This window comes from Polyodon spathula, chromosome 17, assembly GCF_017654505.1.
Source record: "Polyodon spathula isolate WHYD16114869_AA chromosome 17, ASM1765450v1, whole genome shotgun sequence".
Taxonomy (NCBI): Eukaryota; Metazoa; Chordata; class Actinopteri; order Acipenseriformes; family Polyodontidae; genus Polyodon; species Polyodon spathula.
Window position 1 is genome coordinate 34,334,320 of NC_054550.1, and position 8,532 is coordinate 34,342,851.

Genomic DNA, 8,532 nt, shown 5'->3' on the forward strand with positions numbered 1-8,532 from the left:
GGTATTTATACTAAATTGAAAAATAAACTATATTTTAAATACATGTTCTTAGTTTTCTATTCAAAGTACAGGAAACCATTGCAGATGTCCTCCCATTTCATTCATGAGAACAATTATCAGTACCCTATCAATACCCTGGCTAATATATGAATCAATACTATACAGAATAAAGAATAAGGAGAAAAAGAACCATATCCTTGTTTACCAATGCAAAATAGTAGATGTGTCCCTAGATAGTGAAGTACAATACATCACATACTGTTGAATTCAGAATCAAGCATATCAAATATGAATCAATCAATCAACTGATCAATAATAAAAAAAAAAAGTAATGAAATAAAAACTCAATTCCAGAACTCTTTCACCTGCAATTGCCGGCATTTCCTAACACTAATGCCTCGAGCGACTCATATTGCAGAAAGACAGAGCCAGAGTTGCAGCGAGGTAAGGTAACACCACCGGGGTCAACAGCAAGCGGTCTCTTCCACTGTGTGAAGTTGTTCGGCTCTGACTTTGCTCCCTTTCCATCTGTGAAACATCCAATTAATCCGTCCCTGAGGAGAGCAGGTCCCCTGTCGAGCGCAATTGAGATCTGGAAATCTCCTCGTCCCAAACAAACTGGCTCTAGTGGGATGTGAATATTGCACACTGTGTCCCCATATCAATACATCAGGAATATATCATTCCCAACAGTTTTATAGTATGACTGTATAAAGTATGAATAATTATTTTGGCATCTCACATCATCTGCAACAGACACATGTGGTTATACAGTAATTATGGTTCTTACTGTACACAGTACAAATACATTATGTTGTAAACTCTATCTGTGCATTGTGGCCCATTCAAGAATAAATTCTTAATTTATTTATTTTTTTCTCATATTTTATTTCATAAATCACACTGTTTCATTATCTGCTGCAAGGGTGATTGAGAAGCCTGGGCCTCATTAAGTATTATTTGTTATATTTTAAAATCACAGATCACTATCTGGCTCAATAAGAAAAGTGTTTACGACGAGCACACATTGCCCTACTATCCTTCATCCTCATTAAAATCCATAGTCACTTCTTCCTGCCCTAGAGATCATTTATTAGTAATGTTCATTTTTTGTGTTTTTGTTTTAATATTGGCTTGGTAAATAGCGCCTTAAGTGATAGACTTTAAAAAGCCTTGAAGCCAGCTCAAAACACTTAAAAAATCAAAATCTCCTTCCAAACCGGTTTCAAGCATCATAAGAAATTGTCTGTTATCATATCATCTGAAGCTTCCAGTACTTACAGCATTGCTGCTGCGGACTGTAATACACAGGTCATGTTGCTCTGCCCAGTAAGGACCCCTTTCCCCCTTTGATCTCAGTGTCCATTTGTTTATTTCAAAGGCAACATGTAATTTCCAGTGAACCCTCACATGCTGCTTCTCAAGTTTACAGCTGGGTGGGGCTGGGGTCAAGATGTCCTTGCTCTTAGTCCAGTGCTCTAATTAACAGGCCATACTGTCTCCAATGGGATTGCTGTCCTTCAAACAGAAAAGGTCCAGTGACCAAATTGTCTTCAGTTCTCACCCCTGGGTTCTGTATCCTGGTTAAATAAAGCTTTCAAAATATAACAGGGACAGGCATTCAAGTGTTTGCATCCAGATCATTTCAGAGTGAAGGTATATTCAGGAATGACAAGAGTAGATATTGTTGTTACATGGGCAGAATTTATGAGCATAAATGAGCTTTATTACAAATGTGGCTGACTTTGTTTTTCTTTTGTACTTGGAAATGTAAAATGGTCACAAAGTAAATTATACAGAAATACCAGGTTCAGATTAATTAATTGTGATTTGCCAATGAGTAGCATGGTAACAAAGAGAGACAGCCCTTGTAAAGATTTTCACATGTATACATGATTCTTACAATCCATTAGTGCTTCTGAACATCAGAGTATTGTAGAATTTAAATAACACTATCCTCATTATATTTATTAGTGCAACATATTTCATTGAATTGAATACGATTCCTATTGACAACATGGACATCCCAATATTTTCTATTTAATATAGCCACACCAGATTAATTCTATCAAAAACCTCTAGCTAAACTTCAAAAGGCATCAAAATATTTACATATTAATAATGCAATGAATTTGCCCTTTTCAGAGGAGTCGGCACTCATCTTTCAACTGGGATCCTGGTTGCTATGAGATTAGCGAAACAGATTAGGTCACTTGCCTTATTTAGCCAAAAATAATAATGTCTAAATCAGGAGACTGTTTTATTGGGTTGGTAAAATGAATGAACTGTCTCATCACTTTCACTTTTCAGACTGTCTCTAGCAGCCCGGTGTGTGAGCAGCGTCTCCACTCATGTGTGGTAGGTACTGTGTCATTTTCTGACAGTTTTAAAAAAAAATAACAGTTGCTTAGGGTATTGAGTAGGACTGAATTAGGTCTAGGAATTGGCAACCAGGAACAAGCAATTTGAGCATCGCAACCCTGAAACCGAGTGCGTGTCAGTGGGGTTATGTGATTCACTGCAAACCACACTTCCAAAGATGCTTTCAACTACTTCATGCTGGGGGGGCAACATATATTTGTATTTCCCTTAATGCAGAATTCCCTTTTCATACTGTGTAAAGACCTATTACATTTACACAATATAAATGTGTAATGAGGGAAGTAAGGCTTCAGCTCATAAATGCACCCTTGCCTGGTAAATGTGCTGATTTTTAAAGTGATTGAATATGGATGCCCCTTCATGTCATCCAGGGTATACCAGACTGTGAAGCCTGCTAAAAACTTTAATTTTATTTATTGATTTTAAATTTCTACATTATACGCATCCCTTTCTAAAGTTATCAAACCCCTGCAAAAAATGATAACTGTGGTCAGCACTGGTGTCCAAGCGGATCAGAAATGGTTGTGTGGATTTTTATGATGGTTTAAACCCCTTTTCACTGCGACATCTTTGCATTCATTTATTTACCAAAAAAAACTAGTAAAAATAAATCAAGGTCATTGTCAATGTCAGTTAAGAAATCTTGGTACCACTTTAGAGTATGTTTAATGGATAGCCATGTAATTGCATAATTACATTGTAACAACGTATGTTTTTGAACATCTCTAATTACTGTGTATTTGCTTAGTAGTTACTTAGTAAATTCAGGTGTACTGACACATCATTATAATGTTATTATGCATAGTTACAATGCACTTAATGTGTAAATATTTTTGCAGAATATAACCTTAACCTTATCCCTAACCCCATCTCTAACTCTAACCCTATCCCCCCTAACCTTAACCCTAATCCTTTTCTGATACAATTGTGTACTTACATATATCATGCAAAAATATTTACACGTATATTACACTTAAACGCTAAGTAACTACTATGTAAATGCACAGTAATTAGTGACACAATGTAAAGTGTCACTAAACTTTCTGTGCTACCATTGATCTCTGGACTGTGTCTACACTTCCATATATATTTTTTTCCATCTTTAAATAGATGTCTCGGCCCAAGACTCCATTTGAAATGCATCAACTAGAAACTGCAGATTTTTTTATTTTTATTTTTTATTATTATAATTTTTTTCTCAAGAAGAAATATTTGCTCCAAAGCCAGCCTTAGGCAATGCAGTACAACATCTCTCCCTATCACCCTCAATGCACAAACTGAACGGGTTTTCTCTCCTTTATCAGCAAGCACATGTTGTCTCCATTGTCTGAGAAATAGCTTGATTTAATGCAATCAGCACAGTTGTTTTAGGAGGACTGCAACACACAGAAACTGCATTGACTGTGGTAGCCATGAAGGAATAGGGCCAAGAAAGTGTAGGTGAGGTACATGATAGATCATCTTCACAAAGTTACGATACTACAGTTCAGACTGAAAAAAAATCTTGATAGCCCACATCTAGGGAGTATTTATGTGGTTCACAAACTGATAGATGGAGTTTAAGATGTATATATTGTTCTTGTAGGGCCCAATTGAAAGAATGATTAAAGGAACCAGAGAGGCGTTCAGGATATAGGAATCCCCAAACTGTTTTCTGCTTACTTATACGTGTGATTACAGCTACGATGCTGGTACAGTATAGCATCTATTAAAATTAAATAAATAAATAAATAAATATGCTCAAGCAGACACTGTGGTATGAATGTAGTAGCTAGTGCTTGCTGACCAGTCTTAACCACCTTACAAAAGAGTCATTTGCATGAGCCTTGTGAAGTATGGCCTTATGTGCACTACTTCCTTTCCCACACCAGAGCCATGCAGTTTCCATATACCTTCTGACACTTTCATTTACAATACATACAATCTACAGTAGGTTCTGCTTTGCAAAACCGTAATATCACTGAGCTAGTGCTGCAGAATAGCACAATGGGTCCTTGTGATAAACATAGAGCCCAGTAGATAGTTATCAAGGTCAGGCATAGTATAGTATTGCATGACTGAAACGCTCTCTCTCTCTCTCTCTCTCTCTCTCTCTGTCCTCTAAATGAACTTCAAACCCCATTGTGAGCAGCAGAGAGCCACTTAGGGGTAGTTGCTTGCATGTCGACTGTCTAAAACTTGTTAATTTAACCTAACCCTATGGCACATTCATCTGATTGATTGCTCCAGTGCATTTCAGCTTATTGCAGGATTTATACTTGCAATTCAGAGTCTCATAAGCCAACACTTAAAACTACAGTTACTATTTATTTTTAAATTGTTTAGGCTTTCTTTTTTAATTATTGTAACTGTCATATCTGATCGAATTGTATCTGTAGCCCATTGCAGAGCCTCCTGATATATTTACCACACTAAAGCATGTTATACCAGTGAAGGGCATGATTATATTTTAAACAGGACATCCCCACTTCTCACTGAATTAGCTTCCAACCAACGTTCTTTCTGTAAAGCAATTTATTAATAGCTATGTGTCTTGTTAAACTTGCAGACTGTCAGTAATGATTGTCACTTTTGAACTCATGTACCTTTTTGAAGACATTGAGCAGGTCTGACTGCAGCAATGCAGCCCAAACCTTGTTTAATGTTATCTAACGTGGGCACCATCTGCAGTATCATATGGAACAGTCTTGAGGTTCGATGACGTTAATATAATGCTGGGATAACGTTAGGGTGTATAGGCTTGTTACTATGTGGATAGAGATAAGAAAGGATATGGAGACACAGAGACAGAAATAAGTTATACTGTGTGACTCACTTAAGCTTTAAAATGCAATGCAAACTTTTTTGCAGAATATAATTTGCTCTTGAGAAAATGAAGATTTAAAGTGGCTTGACTAACTAACTGGAAAAAGCATCCTGTAAGCCCTGATGTTACTGTAATATTTTGATAAGGTCACTAATTACAGAAGTTGTTAATCCCTCCAGGATTTCTCAAATCAATTAGCCTGTGTTCCGTATTGATGAATTTAATCTATGCACTTTTTCTCACGATCATTAGGCTCTTAAACATCCTTGTTTTGTTCATTTCTTCTGTGGCTTATTCTTCTGAGTGACTTCATAACCTACATGTCTTAAGCATGTGTCAAAAGGGGCATAAATCACCCTCTGAAAAATAGAAAAAAACCCTTTAATAAGAGTCTGAGTTGAAGCTTATTAAAATACTGACCTTCATATCCAGGCCAGAACATGACTTACATTACACCTGAATTGCAAACTATTGTTCCCAAAGGTCAACTCTTGTAGAATGACTCTTTCTTTGTGCCTTTAAATGACCATGTAACATGTATTTCTGTTTGTTTTTAGCCTCTGTTTGAGTTCCAGTTTTAAATGAGCTACAGGTGTAACTTAAAACAAAGAACTGCAATGCATTTAATTTGCTAAGGACCAGGACAATTGAAATCCAGGAGGAAGTCTAGTTTAAAAAGTCTGTTAGTCTGATATTAAATCAAAGCTTAAAACACATCTTCACACAGAGGCCTTTTCTTTTTTTAAATTTTATATTGTATTATTGTATAGTATATTTATTTGTAATGTGAAGTACTTTGGGATGTCTTGGCATGAAGGGCGCCATACAAAATAAATTTGATTGATTGATTGAGTGATGGTGTAAACCATTAGGGAGTTCTGCTGTACATCTGTGTAAGTTATGAGAATACAGCTGCAAGATTATAATAATGAGGCATCATAAAAGCACCTGAAGAGCTATATTTGCGGAATTAACAGTTACATCTAGACTTAACCTTTGCGGTTAACAAAATTAGAGTAAGTTATCATAACAATATAGATAAAGAGAAAATTCAAATATCAGGTAGATACCAGTTAAAAATACTCCATTGCAAAGTAGTCTGTCCTCAAGTGAGGACAATGGAGCTTAATGGGTTAATATTGTACCACGGCTTTAACTAAAACTTTTTTTTTTATCACTGATATTATGTCATTTGTCTATGTTGTGTTTTTTTTTTTTTTTGTTTTGCAACTGCTTGCGAGGAGTTCTGTTTCAATCTTCATAAATGAACATCTGCTGTGTCTGGATCAACCTTGACTAACAGTAACCCGAGAGGCCTTTCCTCACTGCTCCTGGCTGCAGCAGACAGAGTTAAGGTGGGAGAAAACTGTGTCTCTTTCTTCTTCTTCTTCTTCTTCTTCTTCTTCTTCTTCTTCTTGCTTTCGTGTGCAGAAAGGGGATCACTGCAGCAGATGTTTGAGCTTCTGCCAGTTCCAATGAGTCCCTGGGCCCCTGCTGTGTGAAAAACACTATGCAGGCATTTACATAACATCACAAACTCCTTTATTGTGAAAGAAAAGTACAAGAAAGGGATCCGATCTCAATCTAGCTTTATTTTTGAGCAGTAAGTGGGAGAAGAGGTACTGTACAGCAGAGCTAAACAAGAGACTTGGACTGCTTTGAATAAAGTCCTACGAGTGTCTCTGTTTTGAGGGCGGCGCTGCTTATATTTTCCACCTCTGCAAATGAACAAGGACAGCAAAAAAAAAAAAAGTTTGAACACAAACAAGATGGTGTTCAAAGTGCTCTTACACAAATAGGACAGCAACAACAGTCGCAGCTAAGCTATTTCTGGAATTGTGCATTGTGTTTTTTTTGATAATATTTTCAGCATTTGCTCATTTCTCAGTGAGTCATAAGCGGATGTTTAGGCAGCTTTTTTTTCTTTTTCTTTAAAGAGCCAATTGTTGGAATTGATGAACAGGAACTGTAATTACATTGATTAGCAGGGGCTTTAATTATGCCTCTTGATTAAGCTCGGCTGAGCTCTTACCAACTTATTAACCTTTTCTTGTTTGTTTAATCTAAACGTTTGCACAGCAGACAGATACAGCCTTCTTTCTACTAAGAGACAGAAAACACAGATTTGAAATTGTTCCTTCAGACTCAGAACCACATGAATGAGAATCAGATGCAGATGCAGAGGCTAAGACCAGTTTAAAGACAAGCTGGAGGCACACAGACAGAGCACTGCACTGCACTAGCGAGGTGCCAGAGCACTGCACTCCACCAGCGAGGTGACGGAGCACTGCACTCCACCAGCGAGATGACAGAGCACTGCATTCCACCAGCGAGATGACAGAGCACTGCATTCCACTAGCGAGGTCCCAGTTAGCCAGTCGGCACTATGGCTCAGCACTCCTGCACACAACAGTTCTGAGCCTGTGCGTTTGAAGCCTGTTTGTTTGAATCACAAGCAGGGGTGCATATGCGCTTCTCCCAGAGCTACCTTGAGTTTCCAGATGGCAGTCATGCATGGCAGAGGCCAGGCTGGGGGAGGCTTCTCTTAGAGTTATTGATCTCTTGATAGCTGTGTTTGTTTCCTTCTGATAACTTAATGCAAAGGTGCAAGTGGCGCCTTGAAATCTTTAATAGCTGTTGCTACAGAGCAGTGACATAAAAATAGCCACCGCCTTCCTTTCCCCTACTTTCCTTCCAACCTGGAGCTTTCAGTGCCACGGCAACGAACAACAAAGTCACAAAATGCAAAGGTGCCAATGTGATCTCCGTAATACAGTTCATTTCATCTGACTGAACAGAGGGAGGCTCTCCCAAGGAGTAATGTGGTAGTGACCGGAGTAAGACAAATACAAGCTTAGAACAGACATCAAAGCAAACTGTGATTTACTCCGAATGAAATAAAGACTGAGGAACAATGGAAATTGAGTAACGAGCAGTAGGAAGATAAACATGTCATCAGAAAATACTGAAATAAATAAATAAAACAAAGGGCATAAGAGGGTTCAGTTTTAATGGGCAGACTACAGGATGGGACCATTGTTAAGTTCCTGAATCCATCCTACACACATTAACTCCTTCATTATAATCTGTAGTTTAATATAATCTTCAATCATCCCTCTTTGGAATTCCAGCAATGGACAGTACACAGTGTTAAGCTGGTCATAGCTGGTTTTGTGAGTTTTTTAGATGTCACCAGTTTGTTGAGTTAGAAACCAGTAAACATGTAATACAATTCCCAGCTTTTGCTGATCAGCTTTAAACTTTGGTTCTCTTGCAATATACTTACTGCAGCAAACAAAACTACTCTTCAGGTCATCTATTTACAGACGCCATTTAACGTTGAC